Raw genomic sequence first — 26,727 nt, 5'->3', positions numbered from 1 at the left:
TTTTATATAACATTTATCTTTAATCTAGGCCACAACTTCTGGCATTGGCTACACATATAAAGGATATTAGAGATGGTACCTCCTTGTCTGCTTTCCCTACCTCTAGCTATCAAGTTCATTTTTCCCTCTATCATTAGAGCCTATTTCTTTGTAATTCTGTTATTTACTGATGACAAGCTGAGACAGCAACATGAACTGAATCAATACTGTCTTCATCAACTTTCCATTGGTAGACTAAATTCTTGGACTAGTTAGGCCACATACTAGGAGCCATTCTAATACTTCCATTTACTTTGTTCATTCATCCATTCATCATTCATTCATTCATTCATTCATCAGTTTTGTTTATCTTTGTTAGCAAAGCTTTGTGGGGATGAGTTGTTTTGTTTTATTTGTTTGTTTGTTTGTTTTAATCTTCCCACTGAGGATGATTTGCTGGTTAACCATAGTGCTTCCTGCACAGTGTTTATCATCTCTCTACTGCATTTCTCCAGGGTTATCTAATACCTACCGGGTGAAAAAGATCCACTGTTTACATTAACCCAGCATGAAGTTATAAAATCAAATCTTGTTTCCTGAAACTGCTCCTTAATTGGCAAAATTCTGGACAATCTTTTTTGAATGGGACAGATTTTTCACTCTACTGCAAGTTGGGTTGTGCTATGAAGCTTTTGGACCCTGATTCCAGGAGGAGTAAGGGGAAATTGCCTAATGAGTGCTGTGATGGGAGCACAGGCACTGTTGGAAGTTGTGACCTTCTGAGCACAGGGTCTCTGCTCACAAAAGGGAGGAACTAGCAGCTAATCCTAGGTGAGCTTTTGTGGTGGGTCCTCACAAGGTCTAGCTGGGCAGATAGACAGGTAGGCTATTGAAAGACAGGCACAAGTCCTACTGAAATGAATTTCTGCAGACCTGGAAAAGTTCCTGTTCTTGACTGAAAGTCTAGGCCAGTCATAGGTCTTCCTTCAACACATTTTCCTGAAGGAAGTGCTCATGTCATTCAAACTCACTGGCTATTCATGGTTTCCAGGCAGACCTACCACTCAGAAGTAGAGGACAGTTCTACTTGGTTTGCTGCAGATTCCCCATAGTTTAGTGGGCTTGGCTGTTTCAGCATGATTTGTTCTGTGTGCCTCTGCAGTGTTGTGTTGAGGAAGCTCAGGTGAGCATAAATTCAATGCCCTCCATCAGTAGGAGCTGTAGAGAGCTGGAATAGTGAGTGCTTCCAAGGGCTTTCTAGAACTAGCAGCTAGATGCAGCCAATACTGAGGTCCCTTGTGGCATCTACCATTCCCAGGATTGTGTTCACATCTGAATGGCTTAACTGTGGGTCTATATCTGGGGAAATCACTTGGAGCAGGAGCATGTATACAGAAATATCTTTTTGACGATGGTAAGTTGGAGAGGCCTACTTTTCGTAGTATCTTCTACAAGATCTGCCTTTAGCATTTCACATTTCCTTTTAAAATACATTGGAAGGTAAAATTTTGGAGGTCTTAATGGCAAATGACATCTCATGTGTTGTGTAGCATTACACTATTAAGGTGTGATGTAAAAGAATAAAATTAATTTTTGAAAGTATCAGTTCTCAGGAGGTTATAAGTCTCACCAAGTATAATTTAGTTGACTGAAGACAGCCTTATAACATTCACAAATAAACAGTATTCCAACCAGGCTTACTAGCAATTAGAACCCTAGGATACACTAATATATTCTCCAAGTTGCACAGAAATATAACTCCACACCACAAATAGGAGACACCCCTGATTTTTAACTAGGCACTGTGCACATCTAATATCAAATAATAGGCTGCTAAACAACTGCTGAATGCTGCATGACAAGACCATAATCAACATTAATGCCTGTTTTGCCATAAAAGTTCAGTTCTCTTCTTGATAAAAGCACGAGTCTACAGCATGGGCAAGATGTCATGGTTTGAAATGGAAAAACATGGTTTTGTTGTGGTCTCAGCTGATCAAGCAAGGCGTTCACTGATGCCCTTATGTATGCAAAATGATATACTTGCTTCTCAAATCCAGGAACGTGCTTGATAGAGCACAGAACAATCTGGGGTGTAGGTCTTGGAAACTTGTTCTAAGGATATAAGGCAAAGAGACAAGGAGACTTTAAATCACGAGTATGCTAGAAAAAAACTAGTAATGACCTTGAGACAGGGTATTCAGGGAGGTCTTGCTGCAGCTCCTAAACCCATCACAGGAAACTGTGGTTTCCAGTCCCAAGTCTACTGTAGATTTTGTCAGTAATATTCCAGATTTCTTGTACTCCTCTTGGGCAGCATTGTTTTATTAGACTCCTCCTACATTTCTTGTTTTATGATAGTTTCTGCTGACTTCATAGGTCTCTTACATTTCTTTCCATGTCCTTTGAACTTAGTTTAAATGACTCTAATTTCCCTTTACTTAGCATAAGACATAGCTTGTGCAAGACTTCCTTACTCCAGCCTTTTAACTTTCTACTTTCTACTTTTCCTATCTCTTTTAGCCTATGAGACCTTCCACATAGGACCCTGTTACTGATGAATGACCTGCTGTTATATAACACTGATGTATTCAAGAAATAATTTTGAAAATATTTTTGCTTTTGAAATATCTGGGATATATCTTTGCTGTTTAAATCTCCCATCATTTGATATGTCTAGATTTGCAGTCATGTAATGAATTGTTCATTGCAGAGTCAGGAAAACGATTTGCATGTGGGGGTTGGTGTTATGTCCTCAGATCAGAATTGGAGGAACTGTTTAGAATTGTATAGAATGCTGGGTGATATAGGGAAGGCAAAAACTACATTACAACCTAAAGTTTAAGGAAGACAGCTACAGGGTCAATAGTATGAAGAAGGGTCTGATTGAGTCATGGTGATTAATTCTAGAAATTCATAGCATGTATTAATTCATACATGTGACTGAAAACAGACCAAATTGGTGAGTATACAATTTGGGTAATTTAATTTGAGTCAGTGAACACTGAATATTCCAAGTAAAATACTGAATTCCAGTTTCCTGTCCCATGGAGTTGTATGTATTCCTCTTTAAAATACTGAAGTCAGCTCAGGAATTTTAGACAGAGGCCATTGGCTATAGCTCTGTGTATGTAATTTTACAATTTCCTGGTCTTTGTCAAAGTCAGTATAACTATACCTATTTTCAATTGTATTTATCTTTTTTGAATCAATTGCTGGTAATACTTTTAAAATTTCTCTTTCTTTAAGGTGTCACTGCTCTTGTTTCTTACCTGTCTCTACCCTATGAATGTAACAAGTGCTGTAAAACCTTTTTATGACCCAGCTATCTTCATAGACATAAAAGGACACATTCTGTTGAGAAGCCCTATTATAGTAACCAACATGGTAAAAAGCCTTTAATTGTCAATGTCATCTTCAAAGTCAAGAGGCCTGCTTCTTTTGAAGAGAAATGGCAGAGTGGATCTTGGGTAGATGATACATTAGGAGGGACTTGGAACATTAGAGGGAGAGGAAATTGTGGTACAGATATGGTGAGATAAGAATAAAGTAAGTAATAAAAAACTACACATGTGCACACACCCACGTTCTAAATAAGAAATGAATCAGGTATAAAGGTGCAGCAAATTAAGATAGTCTCTGTATAGTTTTTTTTTTTACTGCTACTCTCTCTATCCTCAGGGATTATGAACTGATACTGGTTGTTGGGGACAATGGGAGCAGAGAAAGTAAACTAGGTGTTCAGAAGCCCTGTGAGCATTTGGAGAATGGTTGAACCATAGACTCAGACCAACTTAATTGTGGTGATTCAAAGGTTAGACAAATTGGGGGACTCAGAGTAGAAACACCTGGCTGGGCACAGCTCAAGTTTTAGTTAACTTGAGCTTGAATTAACAAAATTCAACATTACAACATTAGCATTGGAAGGCATTTCAGGAATCTCAGGAGTGAGATGAATGGGATTTTATCAGGAGAAAGGAAGTTAATCCTAAATTCTAAATAAGGCACTGTGACATTTCTTATGTAGAGGCCTGTATGGGTGTTTTGAATTCTCTAGACAAGAGCAGAAAAGGAGAAGCCCCAATAATGGAGGTTGTTTCCATTCAGTGTTGATTCTCAAAAGCCTGTCTCGTAAATGGTGGACATTGACTAAAAAAGAAGAGTTTTCCAACATTTAACTATAAAATATTATAATTTTTAGGTTCAAATTTTGTTGCAGATTTTCCACCATACTACTAAAGTTACAACTATTGACATACTTTTTATCATAGTCTTACAGGACTTTTTTTGAGACCAGAGAAATTTTAGTAATAAGTTTTAAGACTGTTCAAATAGTATAACTTTAGAGATAAGTACTTTCAAAATATGGAACAAAGACATTTTAGATATGAAAGATTATGTGTTGCTTCCTCAGAAATCTGGGGATATATTATATAAAGATCCAGCTCCATCAGTTTGTTCACACAATCAAAAGACGATTGATCCTACCACAAGGACACTTACTCGATGGTGGTTTAAATTATAACAGTCAGAACCTACAATTCTAGGTTTCTCAACCAAACTGGATACAGAAAATGTGAGACATATGCACAATGGAGTATTACGCAGCAGTCAAAAATGACGTCATTGTCTTTGTAGGAAAATGGATGGAATAAAAAAACTCATCATTCTTAGTGCAGTAGCCTATACCTAGAAAGAAAAACATGATAAATACACCCTTATTCAAGGATATTAGCTGCTAAATAAAGAAAAACATCTTTACATTTCACTAAGAGAGGCATCTTAACAAAGAAGTTTCAAGGGTATATGAGGGGGTGGGTGGGGGAGCCCACAAAACTCTCCCATAACCAATTCTTATCTCCCTAAGCCAATCTGTCCACACTGCAGAAAAGGTTTCCACTGGAGGAGGCACTGTACTGCTAGATATGTTAAAGATGGTAAGCCACTAGAGCCTTAAAACTTCAAATGGGGCAATTCTCAGTCCTGACAGTAAAAGGGACAACTACTCCCATAGAAGGCTCCCACCCAAAGTTAAACATTAAAATAGATGTTTAACTATGGCCTCTACTACAGACGGCCTTGAATCTCTTCAATGCCAGATAACCTCTCTAGCAGGAGTTGCTCTCCAAAACTGGAGGGTCCTGGACTTGTTGACTGCTGAACATGATGGGGAGTCTTGTGTTTTGCTGGGAGAGAAATGTTGCTTCTATGTCAATGAATCTGGGCTGGTAGAATGCTCAAAGAGTTCCAGGAGAACCTCCGGGCATGCTATACTCCCAACACCCCTACCCCTTGGTACTATAACCCCTTGATGGCTTGTATTCTTCCCCTCCTTGGCCTCATACTAGCTATTGGACCCTTGCTTTGCTTGGCAGGCTGCCTCTTTCAGTTTCTAAGTCGCACTGCAAAGTTAACTATCAGCCAGGTCTTGGTTCATTATCAAACTGTTCCCAACATAGGAGACAATTATTTTGATGACACCTCTTCTTTATAAAAGAAAAAGGGGAAGTTGTGGGGTGGTGGGCTGGGAAAAGCAGCTGGGTGCTTGGTAGAGCGTAGGCCTGGAACCCTGGACCCTTATCAGATGGCAGGTATTCTGTTCTGCTCTTAGGCCCTGGTTCTTTTCATTTGGCTGCACCCCTCTTCAGCCACTCCCATAGAGAGGTCTATGGCCTTCAGTCATGAGGAACAGTGCCTCAGGTTCTCCCACATGTAGATGAGGTATCTAATTTCCCAGACCAAGCCAATAGGTATTATTTGCTGCCAGACCCTAACCCACCCCAAAACTGTATATAAGGGCTCTATTCAGAAGGAAAGGTATCTGAGAATCATCCCAGTGTTCAAGAGTTTCTGTCGCAAAAGCTGTAACACTTGGGAAGAGATCTGCTGTCCTGGAACCTGCCTGGGTTGGAACCAAGCTTCCTCCTTGCCAGCTAGCCAGCTTCTTATCAGCCCAGCCCAGGTAGGCTCAGCAAGGAAAGACAGATGCAGTACCTGGGAGTGACCAGTCGACAGTGGAGACTGGAACTGAGGTAGCAGCAGAGGCAAGCCATCTCCCCTCCCTGATTGCACTCTGCCTCCTTGGTCCAGATCCCTGCACCAGGCTGGGCCAAAGATCATTGTGGGATGCCCTCCAGAACAGGGGACCCTCATGCTTCTTATTCTTATTGCAGGCATTTTAGTGTAGGCTAAAGAGTAGTGACCTCTGTTGTTTCCTACTAGTTGTCCTGAATGACACACTGCCTGTAATCCCTGTATGTTGTTTGCTACTGTCCTTCTCCTCTGAGACAGGTTATTGAGACTCCAGCACATGAAGTCTCAGAGGACACATGAGATAAATATGCTTGAGTCTGACATGAGTGGGCCTACTGTGGTCCAAGAGTTCATTCTCAACAGGCACAAGTGACACCTGACAGTTTATCAGTATAGCTTATATTATACACTTCCATTCAGTTATGGATCCAATCATACCCACAGCTGTTACATGTACTATATTTACCTGTATAATTACATAGTCTTTGTACAATGATGACATTACCTAATAGCACATTTTCAAACTACTGCTAACATTAAGTGAGGCATGATTGTATATATTTACATCAAGGGATCCAAATATATAAAGCAGATAGTTTTGAAGAAAGAGGTGACTGCAATGCATTGATAATACACCCCAGTCTCAACAGTGTTCTGGTATTCCAGACAGAAAATTAACAAACTCCGGCCGATTTAAACTGTATTCTACACCAAATAGAACTACTGTCCTACAGTTGAAGATACACATTTTTCTTGGCTGCACATTCTTCAGAGTAATAGGTTTGGCAATGAAACACATCTTGACAAACTTAAGAAGATAAATGTCATACCAAGAATGTTTTCTGACTATCATGATTTGAAATTATAGTTCAATAAGATATATTATCAAAGTATGAAATTAACTATCATGTGTCTGAGAAACTATATGGACAGCGATTTATTTGGGTGTGACCTTTCCAAAGCGAAAGCAACAAATCCCCAGACAAATGGTAGTATATCCAATTATAAAGTTCCTATAGGGGAAGAAATAATCAATAAAGAAACAAGCTGAAGAATGGCAGATGTATTTGAAAACTAATTTATCTAGTAAAGAGTTAGATTCCAAAATATACAAGGAGCTCTGGCTGGCAACTAAATAATGAGAAAATAACCTCACATGTAAATGTTACAAGAAGGTTAGACTAGACTTTTTTTTTTTAAGAAGATGTGCCAACAATTCAGTTCTCAGAGTCATTAATTATCAAAGAAATGCCAATCAAAGTCATAAGATGTCAACTTATGCTGGTTGGCATGGCATTGAAAGGACAGATAAGCATGTTGGTAAACGTGTGAAGAAAAGGAAATCTTGTTGATAAGAATGTTAGGACAGCCTGTGGGAAATGGTAGAGAGGGTCCATAAATTTTAAAAGTAGGAACTGGCTAACATTATGTGAAATCATTTTGGGGCAGAAAGATTTCTACTGTATCCCAGAATGCTGATCCTGTAGGATGGGGCAGAATGGGGGTTCCCAGAGGAGTGGGTAGAAAGAGGGTTGGACATGCAGGGAGAGTTGGTCAGGGGATATAAATGAAATATGAAGCAAATATTGTTTATATAGTCAAAGAGAGAGTAGGTGAATGATTGCCCAGGGTCAGAGTTAGGAGTAAAAAATAGGAAGAACTAGAGGGTGAGAGATCAGAAATGATTGCCAGTGATTTGGGGATGAAAAATGTTCTAAAATTGATTTGTAAAAATGGTTGCACAACTTTGTTAACATGCGTTTTAAATGAATGAATTAATGAACTGGATAGTGTATGTCCCAATTTGCTTTCTGTAGTTGTGATAAGCCCCATGCTAAAGAAAAAAAAAGAAAAAAAAAACTCATGGAAGGTACTTGGAAGCAAGAACCATGGAGGAATGCTGCTTACTCCCTCTCTCTGGATTATGCTTAGGCTAGGCTAGCTTTCTTACACAAACCAGGGTCATCTGCAAGTGGCTGGCATACAGTAGGCTGGGCCCTCCCATAACAATCATCAGTAAAGACCATTCCCTACAGACATTGCCGTGGCCATTCTGATCTGGACATTCCCTTCTGCCAGGTGACTCTTGGCTGTGTCAACTTGAAAATAAAAACAGTGTGTGTTACATCTCAATGATGTGTTGGCCCCCCAGTGTTCAAGAACATTTACTGCTCTTGCAGAGGACCCAAGTTTCTTTCCTAGCTCCCATATGGTGGTTCACAGTCTTCTGTTGGTTTAGTTCCAGGGGATCTGATGTCTTCTTTTGTTTTTTTCTCCGCAGTCATCAAGAATGTACACAGTGCACTTACATAGATAAAGGCAAAATACTCATAAACATAAAATATTTAAAACATCTTGTTTTCAAAGATGAAATCAAATATGATGTTTCAAAAACAATACAATATAACATACGTTTATGGATTTAGGTCTTGTTATTTATGGACTCATTAAGCTAAATGAGAAAAACATTTGTAGGAATGGCTTCTTGGTCTTACATCCTTCTATCATTACCTAATTTGTTCACTTAAAGTGGTTTTCTGAATTTATTGATAAGAAAACTAAGACAGGCCACTTAACCACATGTCAGACTCCTGTCAGGATTCCTGCCTCTTAGTTCCTCATTTCCATAACCTGCCAAATTATCTGTAATTACTCAGTAGTATGGTTTAATTTATAAAGGTATTTAATTATTAACCGTTAAAATGCATTTTATTAGGTAGGCAAAATATCAGTTGAACATTAAATTAAGCAAATGCCTTTCAAATTTGAGTAGTCGGCTGAAACTCACTTTTAAAACTATGACTTTAAATAAAATTGAATTGTGAATTCATGATGAAATTTTAAAATGTAGCGGTCAGTAGCTCTTTTCTTATCACACCTTGCTCTTAGCTTAAAGTATTTACCCATGTAGTTTATTATAGTACAAATATAAACATAGAAGTTACAAATTGTATTGCTTGATGCTATATAAATATGCATATATAATAAGTTGGATGGTTCCTTGTCAAAAATTGAGTTTAGGAATTTATATTACTGAATAGTTACTAGAATCCTCCCTCATTTGATAGGTTTTAACCAACTTCAAGGTTTTAATTAATGCAAAGTTGGGTATGTTGGTAGAATAGATAGGAAAGAGGCTCAATTTAGAAAATCAAATTTTGTTACAATGAAATAGTTCTATATGCATATATTATGTGTCTCAATTTATATACTTGATGTTATTTATTTATACCTCTATAGGGTATATGTTATACCCTGTAGAGGTATAAAATATGCATATACATAAAATCCCATAAATAAATTTCAGAAATGTATTAGGAAATGATGTGAATCCTGGCTAAGAAACCATTTATTTTAAATGTTATTTTATTCAAATGCATTATACCTCAGTAAACCAAAGTACATACCATGTATTATGAATTTTGAAATATATTATGGGAGATATTTTACCTTTTTACTAGTTACAAACCTTGAATTGAAATATATAAAATACACTATTTGATTTCAGTATGTAATTGAAGGAAAAGGAGCTTTTAAAGAATGCACTACTTGTGAAATAATTCAGAATATTTTCTAGGTATCTTTGATGTGATTTTCACCAAAGGAAATATATGTGTTTTCCAAAGCCATGAGATGAGGCATCTCTCTCTTACCATTGAGAATGGCTTTGTCACTGGAGTGGTGAGTAGCAGTGATGTTTTCAGATGTAGATCACACTTATTGTAACCCAAGCTGGTCTTCACCATTCAGTTTTTCAGCCTTGCCCTCTTGTTGGCATTAGAGGTGTGCTCTACCATGCTTGTCTGCAGTACATTTTCTCTTTACTATGTACTATATATGACATATCTTACATAAGTTAATTTCATAAGATGATCAAATTACACATTTCCCTTGATTTATTATTTTTATTTCTGTGTTGGGTTCAGGAGACTGAAATTACTATTTTGTTTCATAAACTTTTGAAAATTTGAGGCATAAATGGCCTTAAGCTTCAGCAACTGAAATAGACTGATAACATTAAAAAATTCAGGGAGCTTTCGGGAGATTTGCTGACTTTTTAATGGTTTAGGGATTATACTGTTAGGAGAAAAATCAAATTTGCTCAATTCTGTTTTGTGTTGTTTAGTCTAGGTTTGAAAAATGTCTTTAAATGTATGTAATATTTTTAAATGGCAAGCATCACGTTTCTTTTAAAAATGAAATCACATAGGATAACTGATAAACAGTGAGTTAAGTACTAATATGAATTATGGTATTTAAGATGTTAATCTACCTGCTGAGAGAATTTGTAGTATACTATTTGACATGAAATAGTGGGTTGAAGGTATGAGGGTTCCGATGTGGTAAACAGAAGCAGGCAATCTGCCTCAGCTACATGTGCTTCACATAATGTTACACAGTATTAGTAACTCAGCAATCTGCCTCACATAATGTTATATAGTATTAGAAACTCAAACCTACATTTGGCTTAAGGAAAATACCATTAAATCATCTTTCAATGTCATTTTAGGACTACACTCAGGCTGAATGATTAATCTCACATTCTTTATAAAATCATTTTATCTTCTGCTTTGGACTTTGTATTGCATAGCACATGAAAAAGGCCACAGCAAATACATGGAATATATGAATTTAGTGGATATGAACTCAGTTAAATGAAGAGATGAAGAGGGCAGAGTATGTGCTTCAGTGGGTAGTGGCTATAAAGCCCTATGCCTCATTCCAGCACATGAACACATACACACACACACACACACACACACACACACACACACACACACACGGAACAAAAGAAAAAGAAAAAAAGAATTAAAAAATAATCCTGTTATATTCTTTTTTAAAAAGGTGAGAAGATAATTCCATTATATTTTTTAAATTGTGAATTCTTATTCAGCAGGATAGAGTTGACCAGTCAGGAAATTCTGTCAGTTATAGTCAAAGTTTATCTATTTCTCCAGGTCTTATCTGACATGGAGCCTCCGACTTTATAGTTTGAGTCATTCTGCCCACTGTGGTGTTCGCATAGAACTTTGAATGTTTTTCTTTTCTTTCCTTTTCTCCCTAAGACAAGGTTTCTCTGTGTAGTTCTACAACTTGCTTTATAGATCAGGCTAGCCTCGAATTCAGAGATCCTTCTGTCTCTGCCTCCTGAGTGCCTGGATTGAAAGACCTAGAGTCTTAGGCTCCAACATTCATGATCTATTAGTGAGTCCTGCTTCCCCATTGGGCACACAATAATCATAGAATAGGTTCTCAAACATGCCCAGGAATAGGAATGTCTTCTCTTAAAGTTGTTTTATAGTTTAAAAGCAAAACATAGGAATGAGACTGTTTTATCTAAGCAGTCCTAAGATAGGAGGACTCAAATTATTAAATGAAGAATAATCAAGGATGGAATTCACACTGCATCTCATGAATTCATCCCAACACAAGTGTTATTTATATGTAATAGTCTTTCATGGGTCCTTGCTTCTGAGAATGTCCTTGGAACAAGTCACTGCCAATAATGCTGGGTAATAAAAGTCACAGTGACAATGGCATGAACAATATGCATAGTTCAACGGGTTATATAGCATATATATGTATGCTAAGAGATTTTAAACTCATTTTTTCCTGAAAATTCAGGGTCCTCTCATTATCTTTTAGGCTGGTGAAGGAGCCTGCTCTGAGCTGCTGATGCTTTATCAGCACAATCGTGGTGTGCTTCTTGAGTCAGCGCTGCTTCCTGGGCACATCCTGACTGTTGATTGTCACGTCAAAGTAGCTGATGAGTCCTCTGCAGGCTACGCGGAGCTTTCAAAAGAATTCTTGGTTTTTGTTAAGGTAAACTCTATGAAAATCATCAGGTTGTAAAGATCAAGTCACAGACTCTGCCTTAATTGAACGTTTTAGAGTTTACTGCAGTAATTAAATCTCTTTCCACTAGGTGGCACTGATGGCATTACCATTCTGTTTACTGACTTTAAAAGCACTGGGGCCACATTTTAGCATTAATAAGACTTTTTTTTTTTTTTTTTTTTTTTTTTTTTTCCCTTTCTGGAAATGCATCAGTTTTTGCTCCTGTGAAAGCTAAGTATACATCACCTGTTCAGTTCTACCATCAATGCAATTCGAGTGCCCAGGCTTAGTAATTCACGAGAAGGACTCCCATACTCACTGAAGCAATCATGCTCACAGTTTCAGTACATCACTGAGAAAAGATATAGATCAAATTTGAGAGGTGGGAGAAATATAGAGCACAGCCTTGGAAAAGCAGTAAATGCGGAACTTGCTCTGTCTTTCTTCTATGGAGTCAGGCAGAGGTGACTTCTTAGGGCTAGCTAGCAAAGGTACAGGAGGTACATCAATGGCTGTGTAAACCAGGAACCCTCACCTGACCATTAGTGTTCAGATTCCACAACTGATGGAGTCTGTGTGGCTGGTCTTAGTCTCCAGGCTCTCAGAACTGGGAAGGTATGACACAAAAACCCCTACCCCAATTCACATTTCCATTTTCTGGCTGGCACAAGGCCTCCATACATAGTCAGTCACTCCTATTAGGCATAATGCTCCAAGGGCTTAGAGAGCACGGGTCAGAACCTGAGGCAAGGCCTCTTTGAATAATGTTAAATTCTTTTCTACCCTGTTCCTTTCAGTGTTAGCTTCAGTTGGGTGTGTGTGTATGTCCCCAAAATAGTAATCTATTTGATATTTTTCTAGAGGAGTAAACATACATATTTTTTGACTACTAGTGTTAATTACTTTCCCTTGTTTTGTTCCCCATGTTGATATCTTATGATTTTGAGATTCCACACTTTAGAAAACTGACATGGCTGATCTTAGCCAAATCGTTGTAGTGTTAGTATATTCCTAATTAAATTTCAAGAGGTTTTAATTATTCCTTCTAAAGTTAGGATTACATAGGACCATTTAAATTTAAGTATACTTTAGTTGTATTTGCTGTTTTTTTCACTCTTTCATATATCTATTCATTTAACTAATATCCATAGTAATGCTTCCTATAATTCAGTTACCCAGTAAGTAATTTTTAAAATTTTGCTTCATATGAATATGGAAATTATTTGCTTATAATATTACATTTTCATAAGGGAATTGTTTGTGTCTGTATCTTACTTCTCAAAGTGTCCATTGCACCTGGATATTACCCTCTCAATAACTAATCATAAATATAAATGCACCTACAAGTTCTGACTCACTATTACTGTAGTTCTTTCTTTTGTTCATTTCCAGTTTCCAGCTGCTGGTAAGATCCTGGTCACTGCACCCTCCCAGAGCAATGTCCTCCTAGCAGGATGAAAGCCTTGTACTTACTGCTTTTCTGTTTATTTCTCTGAAAGGTGTATTCCTCAAGAGTGCTGTAGTTATACTCGCTATGAGCTTGTGTCAGGCCCTGTGTGTGCAGCCCAATGGAACCTGCACCAGAGCAGGGAGCCAGTCAGAAAAATCGCACTGGAAATTGCATAGAATCAGTTCTGGGATTTGCATATTTGAAGGTGTGAAAACTGCACTAATGTACCAGAGGATCAAGGATGGCTACTGTAATGCAATGGTGAGCATCTCTCTTATTCATCCCAGGAAATTTTTAGGATGTGTCTCTCTAATAGCCATAAGAACAGATCTTTCTGAGTGCATTAATTATGAGTTTTACCCTCAAATACTTTGGAAATTGGATATGATGTGTGGCATGTTCTCTTTGTCTGGTGTTTGTTTCAATAAGTGGAGAGGATAGCTATGAGCCTGGCGTGCTTAGACAAAGACTCAGTTCACTGGGACTTTGAAATATTGTATACATACAGAGCACTGAGAATTATGTTTGTGTTCAAAGACTCTGGAAGATAAGGGGGGGGTGTCTCCATTTCTTTCCACCTTACCTATATCTTTCCTCTCCTCCACATTCTTATCGTTCTCATTCAAGCTAAGCTTGAACTCATGACCCTGTTTTTTTGCCTCAGTTTCCTGAGTGATAGGCCTTCAGGCATGTGCAGTCACCGCACCTGGATGAATGCTTGCCTTTCTAACGAGCTCTCTAATCTTGCTGCTGTTGCCGATCTGAAAGCCTACTTCATAAACTCAGCCTCTAAAAGATCCTGGCTCATTGTTTCCATACTCTTCTTAGTGCCTGGATCTTCACCACTGGAAAATCCACACACTTTCCACATGTAATTTTAAATTCTAAGTGATGTCAGGCTTATGCAATCTTGAGCCTTAGGAAAGCTATTGAAGGTAACATAAATGATTAATTTTCCTTGGGTGAGGGGCATATGTGATTCTTTTTAAAATTAAGATTGAGTCTCATTTTGTAGCCCTGGCTAGTCTGGAACTTGCTACATATACCAGGCTAGTCTCAAATGTAAGAAAATCTAAATGTTTCTGCTTCTAAAGTGATGAAATTATCAGCATAATCACTGCTCCTAGCAAAAATTTAACTTCCATATTAATGCTGTTTCTCTCTTTTAAATTTGAAACAGCTTAGTTGAAGCATATAACATAACTTACAGAATGAATCTCTTTCTCCCATCCATCTATCTATCTATCTATCTATCTATCTATCTATCTATCTGTCTATCTATGTAATTTATTACAATGGCTTATGGACTGCAGTTCAGCTAATCCAACAATTGTTGCTATGAATGAAAAGACCAAGAATCTAGTAGTTCTTCAATGCTTAAGGCTGGATGTCTTACCTGGTCTTCAGCATATACTAGCATCCTCAAGAAGTAGGCTCTAATACCAGTGAAGAAATGGACTTTCTAGCAAGGTGAAAGCAAGCAGGCAAAGAGCAAATGCTTCCTTCTTCCATGTCCTTATATAGGCTTCCAGCAGAAGGCATGGTCCAGATTAGAGGTAGGTTTTCTCAGCTCAAAAGATCAAGGTTAACAGTGTGTCTTTCTACCTCAGAAATTAGAAGTAGATCTTCCCACTTCAAATGAAGCAAAAATCCCTCATAGGTGTGTCCTACATTTGGGGGGTTTTAATTGATTCCAGATATTGTTGACAATCACGAAGAGCCATCAATTTTGAAATTCTACTTCCTTCTTCTAAATTTGACACTTGGCTAAATGGGGGACCATATCTGAGCTTAAGCAGATAGTGAGAAGAAAGACTAAGAACTTACCTGGTCCTCCAGGTTTCTGTCTTAGGTACACACAGAAATGTATATATCTAATACTAGCAGTTCAAACATTTTGTGCATACATTCACATTTAATTGACCTTCCCAATCATAATAAAATCACTTATACTATCATTTCAAAGATAGTAATGTTAAAACGATGAAGTGTCTTGCTCATAATCTTTCAAAAGATACATGGCTAATTAGAATAAAAATAGGTAATATAACAATGAAGGTATGAACTATTTTTGCATGTCATCAAATGTTCATCCATACACACACACACACACACACACACACACACACACACACACACACACACACATATATATATATATATATATATATATATATATATATATATATCTCCATCCTTATAGGGGTTATATCTGCGAATTGGTTTCTCTTCATATTGTAATATACATAAGCTGTGCCCACATTGAAGTAGTGTATGCTGTGGTGTGAATGTTAGAAATTTCCAGGCAGAGTTACTGGGAATTAAATAAGTATGGCTCCAATGTAGGGATTGGTCAACATTGGCAATTTGTATCTACTCTGGATGGCAAACATAAAGAAAGACATGGATAGTGATTAATGATCACTCACTTTCTATTTAACTGCCTCATACTCATTTTAGATTCTATATTACATTTTCCAGCAGCCACAGAATCATTTCTTTCTCCTTCTTTAATTGACATTTTAGGATAGGTTTTCTGCACATGTTGGAGTTGAGGAATATAATCAGGCATCAGAACCTCAAACCAAATACTCTTTTATGAACTCATTTCATAATTTAAAAGTAGCAGCGGCATCTGAACAGTTTGCTTCTGGACAAAGAACTGAAGGGGAAAATGTCAGTGAAATCTATAGTACACACTTGAGGTGGCTATTCAGAATTTGATATGTAGACGATTGGGAAAAAATAAAGAATACAGACTATGAGGCAGAGATTTGCCAGGCCTTTTGAAGATGGGCATGCCAAACATTGATTTCATATGTTGCTTCTTATAGATTGGGTCATTACCCTGAAAACTGCCAAGGCAACAATTTGTGGAGCAGGAGCTCAACAGAAAAGAGACTGGTAAGAGGAACTATGTAAAAGGGCAAACCAGACATAGTAGGTCCACAGACATTTGGATGTTATTCCAATGCTGTATTTAGTTCAGTGTACTAAAGTTTCTAGAATGCAGCTTGTGTAAATAGGAGTGAGCCATGTTGGGTAAGGTGGAGACAAGGCATTGGCTGTGAGTGACCATTTAAATGTTTTTGGTGCTGGAATTCAGCTCCTGTTCCCTTGCCTGGGCCATGGGCTATGACTTCAGGACAGGGCAGCCATAGAATCTTGGTGACAAAAAGGGACTCATCCACTCCATAGCTACCCATCTTCCAGCATAGAAGGTTTCACTATTGATAACAGGGTTATGGTCCAACATAAACCTGGTGTACCAGTTCAACATGGACTCCAAGTCATATAAATTGATCCTTGAGGGTTAGAGAGGAAATCTTGTTCCTATGTGCATTTTATAAACATTGAATATTTTTTGGTTTAAGATGAGTTTTAGAGATGTTTATATGCTGTCAATCACAACTCAATTTCCTTTGCCCACCTACACCGAAAACTCTCTGGTTTGATCTCAGGGACCAAACATCTCTGGTTTCTTGCTGTTTATTTTTTAAGAATTTTATATATATTCTAGTAAAAAAATATTGCATTGGATCATTATTACTAAAAGATTTGAAAATGTAAAGTGCCTGTCCTGGAAGCCAGTGGCTTCTGAATACTCCATAAACAGGAAAGTCCCACCACTTCTAGCCAGTGGTGAGTTCTGTGAAACTGTTACCAGATTGGTAAGCAAAGCAAAAAAGGATCACAGAGTATATCTGGCAAAAACACAGTAAGCTTTTTTTATCTGCAAAGATAAGCATCACCTCACGCTCACATTATAACACATCAATTAAGTACTCACAATGACCATTGTCATTATCATCATTGTTTGTAGTGGCAACAATCACCACCCAAGATTTGCACCCCAAACTGACACATTAATGATCTACATGTTTTTTTTTTTTTTTAAGTTTAGTTATAATAATTGACCACAGGAAAATTTCTATCAGAAATTTAATGAGTTTGCTTATAATGTCTTTTCTTACCTATTAAAATGTCATAGCTGATATCTTCAAGAAAAGTAGATTAATAAGACAAAAAAAAATTAGGTTTGCTTTATGTAAAAGAAAAGCCCATATGTTTAGCTCCCCATAGAGATGAAGATCAAAGACCTAGGGAAATTTTGGAGAAGTGTGCAAAGTTATGAGCAAAGAGCAAAACTCTGTGGTATAGTGGTGGGCAATAGAAACATTAATATGCCTTTTAAAATGTGCCTCTTTGTTCAGTGATGAGTAGTGTACACTTAGTAAGGCCAGTTGTTCAATGGTAAAAGGGATGATTGGTGGGGACTCAGTGATAAAGCTGGTGAGTAGTGGGACTTAATAGGGCCAGTTATTTAATGGGGTAAACTGGAGAGTAGTGGAGCCTTTTTAAATTGGATATTTTATTTATTTACAGTACACATGTCCTCCCTTTTCCCCATTTTCCCTTCCTAGAACCCCCTATCCTATACCTCCTCTTCCTTTATGCTTTTATAACATTTGTATTACATGCATGTATTAAGGTCAGTTCTCCATTGAGTGTCTAGCAATACAATAGATGCAAATAGTTGAGGAACAAGTAATACAATAAACACGAATAGTCAAAGAAAAACGAAGGCATTAAAAAAAGTTATGTGAACACTCCCGTGATCACTGTTTCTAAAGGCTTATCAGGATGACCAAAGTATCTGAGCCTACTTTCCCATACTAGCCCAAGGTCATTTTCATGTCTGAAGCCTACTTCCTTGTTCTAGTCTAAAATTTAGAATACTGTCAGAAATTACTTCTTTGTTCTGGCCTAATACTTAGATTCCTGCCTGAGATTACTTCGTTTTCGTAGCCTACTATTTAGAGTCCTACCTGAAATTACTTCTTTTTTCTAGTCTAATGTCAGATTCCTGCTTGAAGCCTACTTTCTTGTTTTTGGCCAATGTCATATTCCTATCAAGCAGCCCCTTTCCTTGTCCTTGGCCCATATCAGCTTCTGGCCAAGCATCCCCAAAGGCTCTCCACGTTTCCCCCTTTTTTATTTTGTTAACAAGACTGAGCCTGTCTTAGGTCATTCTGACAAGAATGTCTTCCTTACCTGTCATGGAATATGCACTATCAAAGGCAATGCACTTCTTTCTTAGGTTGGTAAGGCTCTGTGCAGAATCTTACCCATCCTTGGCTTGACAGCCTGTTAATTTAATAACTTTGTCTGGGGGTCCATTTTCAGGTTTAAGCCATGTACTTTGGCTGTCAACATGTCGATATTATTAAAGATAAGCTTTAACATGGTGGGCAGAAATAAAAGTATTCCCAGGACAAGAAGGGCTAGCCTGATCAAGCTATATATGCCATTCATGAGGTTTGTCCAAAATGGAAATACTGAGCTCAGGCCATGGATAATTTTATTGGGATTATCTGCAGCATCAAAGGTCAACAGAGCAGTGTTCTTCAAAATCATAATCTCTTTATGCAAAGTTAACACACCCAGATAGATGTTAGCATTATGCCAAATATCCTACAAGTGCCTTGAAACTTTTTTCTAATTATAATGACAATCATTGTGAATTTCAATAGTAACAGTGCTCCAATAATATTTGTCATGATACTTGGGATGGCTCCTAACTCTTGAACCCTAAACATCCTTCAGATAATTTGAATTGGTTATAGAGCATCCTTCGTTGTTCCAGACGCCTATATAAATCCTTTTGTATACTTAATACATTAGTGACATTTTTTGCTAGATGGTTAACAAAAATAGTTGTCTTAACTCCTTGTGTCAATGCTTTTGCAGAAGCAGTGGTGCTAGCAATTAATGAAATTAAAGCTGTTATACCAGCAATAATCAAGCCTGCTACCCTTTTGCTTCTGCTTAAAGCCTAACTCACTTCTTTCAGCACTTTCAAGCTTTTTTCAGAGAATCAAGATTTTCTAATTCTCAGGGCAGTGAGATAAAAGCTGGTTGATAGACTACCATAACAGACAAGCCAGGTTTCAACACATTAACATAATTAGAAATTATACAGTCAATGCAACTTACAATAAATGTTGTAGAAGAGACAAAAGCAATTTTAGCTTGATAATTAAAACAGCCTTAAAACATGCACTAACCCATTTTTAAAATCCAGATCCTATCCCAACTTTATTTCTTGATATCCTAACATCATAGCGAGCTACAGACATAGTTTCTCTTTTTGATTCTCTATCCCACAAGGTCTAAAAACTTGAGGCAAGGCAGCTTGTCCCATCTGGGATATACTCAAGCAAAAGTGGGTCAGGAACATATGTCCAATACAGCTCCCCAGTCACCCTTTTCAGGGCACTCACCAAGCTCAAGGCTGGCATCATTCTTTGTCTCAACAACAGTATGACACACCAATCTTTTTAAAGTTTTATGGGCCTCTTGCACAATACCTTGTCCTTGAGAATTATATGAAACCCCTGTAATAAATTGTTGACAAAAAGTCTTGACTCCTCAACTACAATTGTCAGAACCATTATCTGATTTTTTAAAAATTTGATATTTTATTTATTTACCTTTCAATGTTATCTCCTCTCCCATTCCCTCCCAAACCCCTAACCTGCTTCCCCCTCCTCCTATTACTATGAGGGTGTGCTGCCACCATCCTCCCATTCCTGCCTCTCTGCTCTTGAATTCTGCAACACTAAGGAATCCAAACTTTCAGGCACCAAGGCCATCCACTTCCACTAATGCCAGGCAATGGCACCCTAAACTACCTATACAGGTGGAGCCATGAGTCACTCCCTTTGTGTTTTCGGGCTGGAGATTTTAGAGTGACTACTCCAGCTTGTTTCTTAGGACCATTTGCTTGAAAAATTGTTTTCCAGCCTTTTACTCTAAGGTAGAGTCTGTCTTTGTCACTGAGGTAGGTTTCCTGTATGCAGCAAAATGCTAGGTCCTGTTTACATATCCAGTACATAAGCCTATGTGTTTTAATTGGGGAATTGAGTCCATTGATGTTAAGATATATTAAAGAACAGTGATTGTTGCTTCCTGTTATTTTTGTTATTAAAGGTGGAAATATCTTTGTGTGGCTATCTTCTTTTGGATTTGTTGGAAGAGGATACTTTCTTGCTCTTTGTAGGGTATAATTTCTTTCCTTGTATTGAAGCTTTCCTGCTATAATCCTTTGTAGTGCTTGCTGGGTTTGTGGAAAGATATTGTGTAAATTTGGTTTTGTCATGGAATATCTTGGTTTCTCCATCTATGGTAATTGAGAGTTTTGCTGGGTATAGTAGCCTGGGCTGGCATTTGTGTTCTCTTAGGGTTTGTATGATATGTGTCCAGCATCTTCTTGCTTTTATACTGTCTGGTAAGCAATTTGGGGTAATTCTGATAGGTCTGCCTTTATATGTTACTTGACATTTTTCCCTTATTGCCTTTAATATTCTTTCTTTGTTTTGTGCATTGGTGTTTTCATTATTATGTGACGGGTGGTATTTCTTTTCTGGTCTATTCTATTTGCCATTCTATAGGCTTCTTATATGTTTATGGGCATCTCGTTCTTTACCTTAGCAAAGTTTTCTTCTATAATTTTGTTGAACATATTTATTGGCCCTTTAAGTTATGAATCTTCACTCTCATCTATACCTGTTATCCTTAGGTTTGGTCTTCTCATTGTGTTCTGGACTTCCTGGATGTTTTGTTTTAAGAACTTTTTGCATTTTACTTTTTCTTTGACAATTATGTTAATATTTTCTATGGTATCTTCTGTACCTGAGATTCTCTCTTCTATCTCTTGTATTCTGTTGGTGATGCTTGAGTCTATGACTCCTGATTTCTTTCTTAAGTTTTCTATCTCCAGGGTAATCTCCCTTTGTGATTTCTTTATTGTTTCTACTTTCATTTTTATATCCTGGATGGTTTTGTGCAATTCCTTCACCTGTTTGATTGTGTTCTCTTGTAATTCTTTAAGGGATTTTTGTGTTTCCTCTTTAAGGCCTTCTACCTGTTTACCTGTTCTCCTCAAATTTTTTGAGAGTGTTATTTATATCCTTCTTAAAGTCCTTTATCAACATCATTAGAAGTAATTTTAAATCTGAAACTTGCTTTTCTAGTGATATGGAGAATTCAGGACATTCTAGTGTGGGAGAACTAGGTTCTAATGATGCCAAGTACCCTGGGTTGCTGATGCTTATGTTCTTGTGCTTGCCTTTCACTGTCTGGATCTCCTTGGTGCTACCTGCCCTGTCTCTGACTGGAGCTTTCCCTTCCTATTATCTTGGTTGTATCAAAACTGTGTGGGGTGGGTGTTATTACTGGGGTTAGAGCTGGGGCCCAAAATCTGCTCAGTGCTCAGGTGCAGACAGGAAAGAACCAGTGCTCCAAGCCAGAAGTGAATTCCTGGGTCCTAGTGTGTCCCAGTTATTCCTTGTTTGGGGAAGGTGTTGCTGTCTTCTTACCTAAGAAACTGCCCAGGTTAGAGCTCCTGGGAGGTCCACTTCCTCTAGGTTTTGTGAGATTGGGGGCAGAGCTGCTGCCTGGGATCTGCTCTGTGCCTGGGCTCAGACCAAAAAGAACCAGTGTTCGGACCAGGAGTGAATTCCCGGGTCCTAGAGGGTCCGAGTTAATCATTGTTGGGTGTGGGTGTTGCTGTTTCCTTACCTAAGATACTGCCCAGGTTAGAGCTCCTGGGAGGCCCACTTTTTGTTAGTTTTGTGATATTGGTGCAGAGCTGCCACCCGAGATGTCCTCTGACCTGGCCCAGACCTGAGTAGTGAAGACTTGATAAAACTAGTTGTTCAAATTTTTTTTGGAGTCCCTGGGAGACATTTTTTTTTTTTTTCATTCTGATTATATGGAAGGTTCTTTGTTACTAAGGAGCTTTAGAAAAGGAGGGAAAATGCGAGAGTGGCCTTTCTAGGTCTTAATGCAGGCTTGTGTGAGGAAGGTGGGCAGTTCCTCCTGTTGATGGTTTGTATCTATAGACTAGCTGAATTTTAACCATAACAACACGAGGAAGAAAAGAGGTTCAGTTACTCTCAAGCCTATCATCAGGATGCTAACATGAGGTTTGAGTTCTGAGAGGAAAGCTAGAGCTATGAAGTTGTTCAGCAGCCTTGGTGAGGACATGATCTGGTTGACCATAAAAAGTTCATCACTTAAAAAAAAAGAATTTCATAGTTTTGTTTATTACTTAATGGTAACACTTTAATTTGTTTTCTCAACTTTAATTAAAATATAATTACACCATTTCTCACTTCCCTCAGGTCCTGCCACACCTGTCTTTTCTCTCAAATCATAGCCTTCTTGTCTTTAACACTTTTGCATATGTATGTAGACATGTAAATGCAGCCCTCTGAGTGATGTTAGTGGTTTTTGAATATATATTGTTTTCATCCTGACTACTTGTATTGGATAACCAATTAGGGAACTCATCCATAGAGAGAACTAATTTCCCTTCCCTTAGCAGTCACTAATTGCCTGTAGCTCTTCATCTGCATATTGACCAGTTGTGGCTTTGTGTAATAGTCTCCATCTGTAGCAAACAGAAACTTTTTGATGAGGGATGAGAGCTATACATAACTCTGTGCATAAGGATACATTTTAGACTGCAGTTTGGAATTATACTTGTTCAGAAAAGTTCCGGTAGCATGTTCTCTACAATCCATGATTGTAGTTGGGTTTAGAGGAGTCACAGCTAGTTAGTGCTGTTATTTCTTTCTTCCCTTGTCAACTTACATAGCACCTTTTGGCACTATGAAATGTAGTCCTCTGAGAATGCTTTTCAGTCAGATTCAGCTCAAACTCTTCAAGTTCTGTGTGCAAAGTGCATGATACCTTCAACAATAAACTCTTACCTTTAATTTTTGGGGATTAACTAAAGAAAAAAAAAGAACAATAGCTCTTTTTGTTGTCAAAAAATGTTCAGGTACTTCCCTTGAGCATGTTCTCCATGTTACAATGTGTTTAATGACTCAGTTTGGTTGTGTGACTTGAAATTTTTCATGTAAAGTTTTGGCAATGAGTCTCTGTAGCCAATATGCCTGTGTTTCTCTCTTCTTGTCACTATTAATGTGTAACAGTGAAGAGCATCATTTCTCTTCTTGTATTTGACATGAGTCACTAGACTCTGGAATGACACTGCTTTGGAAAACAAATGAGAACAATACTGTAATTATTGTAGTCTGTATATATTTAGAGGCTGAATTAAAGTGTGCATACTGTCTCCAAGGGGGTATAAAATGAGCTCTGAGGTAAATAGTAATGCTTGTTCATTTCACTATGACTTAAGAACCCAAGAGTGCCTTTGTAAAGACTGCTATTCGACAAATGCATACTATAATAAATTGCATTGGATAAAAGCATGACTGTTCTCATTGTGTTCGCCAGAGTACATCTGAGAACATTTTTTATAGGTAAACACACCTTTAAAACAAGTGATGTTGATCCTGTAACAAATGTTTCTATTTCTGTCACGAGAAAGTGTTTATTCTGTTGGAGTAAATCAGTTTAATAGTTTTTGTTGTAGTAGGGCTGTAGGCTCATAACAAACAACATGTGGTTCAATAGGTATAGCTGTAAGGGAGTTACTTTCAACAAGCAGCAGTCTCAGGACAACATGAGTGGGCTCACTGGCTCCCTAAGAATGAGTGGAAATTAAAAAAAAAAAACAAAAAACTAGGACTTGAAAGAAAACATTAGTGTACCAATGTGTTAAGTAAACCAAAGTGCCCAAGAGGCAGGCACTTCTTATACCAGCAGGGTGCTGGAAAAGAACAACTGATCAGTTTGAAGAAAGTAAAACTGTTTTTTCATTGAAGAGTTATCCATTGTTTTCTCTTCACTAAAAAGATACTTGAGATAAAAAATTAAGGGCAGCTCATGTTTTAAGAAGTTGAAATATTAGGCAAGCATACATGTATGTACACATAAATGTTTTATTTGAGTTATGGTGAAGTATACATGATGTTTGACCAGTAGACCACAAAGTATAAAACTTAATCAAGTTTTACTTGATTTTAGGCAAATAATTATAGATCATGTTTTATATAATCAAACATTTTAAAAAATAAGTTTAATAAAATCATATGAATGTAGCTACCATAGACACCATATTAATAGAATAAAAAAGTCATATTTGCTTTTTATTAACATATTCCAAATTCAGAAGCCCTTACATCTGATAGGTGCTCAATGAATACTGAATGAAAGTGAAGATTTAAATGTCACTTTGTGTGAAGTCACCAGGATTTTTTTTTCTAACAAGCCACAGGGACATGGTCATGGGATACATGGTAAGAACATGTACGTGATGCCCTATAGTGGCTTTATATATGTTATTATTGTTGCTAATATTAAGAGGCCACATAGGGTCCTTTTGTATATATTATGTGCATACTTTATTTTCCATCTGAATTCCTTTAACCAGTTAATATGGGGCTGGAGATGAAACATAATGGTTGTTTTTGTTTTGCTTATAGGAATATACAATAAAGGAAACTTTAGTCTTATAAAATATAGTTATATTAAATTTAATTTTTAGTTTTCACTTGAAAGATAAAAATAAGATTCCTTGAGATGCTACTGAAAAGATAGAAACAATCATAACTTAGAGAAAATAGAACATCAGAAATCCCATTTGAGTTATAATTCATCTACATATCTGAAGGCTTAGAGTAGAGTGATTTGAACAGTAGTCAGGAGAAGTTTTCTGGAATGCTGAAATCTAGAGAGAAGAAGCCCACATTTTATTATCACAGGAGAGAAAAAAATCAGTTACATCAGCAATACAGAGACTTTTAACAGTGCTAACAAAGAGTTGAGATTTGTTGGAAGGCCTGCCTGTTGGTGGAGCTGTAGCAAAATAGTAGGGCTTGCCTTCTCTCCTTGTTTAACTTAATGGAAAAGAGTGTAATGGCCCAGTGTAAAAAGTAACATTAAAAATAGAGATGTGCTTTAGTGTTGGTAAGGAAAATATGTCTCCAGGAAAGGGTCTTTATATTGTGGATCAAGGGCAATTTTTGAGCCCTTTAGTAAACCATAACATCAGTATTCAATAGGATAGCTGTGTTATATTTGAGAATAAAAATAAAGTTCGTAAACCTAGAAAAAAATATATACATATATGTATATATATGTGTGTATGTATTATATATTTATCATATATATATAATATGTATACACATATATACACACACACACATATATATATTATTAAAAAACAAAACATACTTTGACTAAATCTGCAATCTACTAAAGTACACACACAGTTCTAGTGTATGCTAGCATGGTCAGTTAAGCTGATTGAGTTTTTCTCCTCTAAAATAGTACACATATCTCTTGGTTTCTCCGTTTAGTTCAAAGCTTAATCTCTCTCTCTCTCTCTCTCTCTCTCTCTCTCTCTCTCTCTCTCCAGATGAGTCTTTTAATAGAAAAACAAAATAACTCCCCCTCAAAAAATCAAAAGCCACACATCCAACAGTAGCAACACACATTTCTTCAATCCAGACAGGTCTGAGTTTCAATTCTTCGCCTTGGGAGGTGGCCTGTACACACCTTCAACCACAGTGTGGTCTAGTTCATAAGGCTCCCGTGTCAACTGCTTCTGGGGCTTCATGTTCTCTTGCTGCATCTTCTTCACTTCAGATGCAAACACAGCTTCTGCTGAGGCTGTGGAGTCAATGTGGCCTTAATGGAAATCACAAAGGGTTCTCCATTCCGCAGGAAGGTGTGGGCATTCAGGGCCACAATCTGGGTTTTGTCTGGCTGGGCCACATCAGCAAAGATGACATCCACCATTGCAATCAGCATGCGGTATTTTTATGGGCACTGAGCATCTTCAATTATAGGAATAATGTTGGTCCTCTTCTTGGCTAAGTTGATGAGGTAACCTCCAGAGCAGTGGGAGAACTCAACTGAGTAGACCAGACCATCCGGGCCGACAATATAAGATGTGGGAGATGGTGGTGCCAGAACCTGCCCCAAGGTAGAGCACCTTGGCCCCCTATTTGATGTGAATCTGGTCTACATTGCCCAAGATTGCTGCTGCCAGCTTGGAGCAAAAGGGGTTCCAGGCTCGATACTCAATTTTGTCATCTCCTTCTGAAATAGAGACTTTCTTTTCTCTGTACACAGATTCTCCAGGGACCAGATTCTTTTTGACAATGGCATCCTCCTTTCCAGACAGATAAAGACACCTTCATGTCGATGCGGCTCCACCATCACATTCTTTCCTGACTGGTTTCCTCTCTTGCCTCCCTGGCCACCACCTGGACCCTGGTTGCCCGAAGACTGGAAGCCTCCACCTCAGCCACCTCCACCTCAGCCACCTCCACCTCCTCATCCCCTGTAGCTACCACCTCCTCCACCTTGACCTCAACTTCTATCGCCGAAGCCTCCTCTACCTCCTCTGTTAGCAAAGCCGCCTCTGCCATGGGGCTGAAATCTGGCTTCATCACTGCATTCTGGTGGTGCAACTCAGGCAACCTGCTGTATCCCGACTCCAT

General features: G+C 37.8%; 1 long non-coding RNA gene and 1 pseudogene across 3 annotated transcripts; one reads left to right on the top strand and one right to left on the bottom strand.

The window, feature by feature from the left end:
• The first annotated feature begins 400 nt into the window (after positions 1 to 400).
• Positions 401 to 26,424, top strand: LOC143438586 (uncharacterized). 3 transcript variants are annotated; one of them, XR_013107322.1, is made up of 6 exons: positions 401 to 810; positions 9,590 to 9,693; positions 11,659 to 11,835; positions 13,350 to 13,561; positions 16,135 to 16,204; positions 26,357 to 26,424. It is a non-coding gene; the product is annotated as an uncharacterized LOC143438586 (long non-coding RNA). The 3 variants fall into 3 exon arrangements; XR_013107323.1 differs by lacking the exon at positions 401 to 810 and adding an exon at positions 2,506 to 4,916; XR_013107321.1 differs by lacking the exon at positions 401 to 810 and having other exon boundaries at positions 2,506 to 9,693.
• Positions 25,720 to 26,727, bottom strand: LOC143438585 (rRNA 2'-O-methyltransferase fibrillarin pseudogene; annotated as a pseudogene).

The sequence above is a fragment of the Arvicanthis niloticus genome, chromosome 25 (assembly GCF_011762505.2).
Source record: "Arvicanthis niloticus isolate mArvNil1 chromosome 25, mArvNil1.pat.X, whole genome shotgun sequence".
Classification (NCBI taxonomy): domain Eukaryota; kingdom Metazoa; phylum Chordata; class Mammalia; order Rodentia; family Muridae; genus Arvicanthis; species Arvicanthis niloticus.
This window is presented reverse-complemented; position numbering and strand designations above follow the sequence as displayed.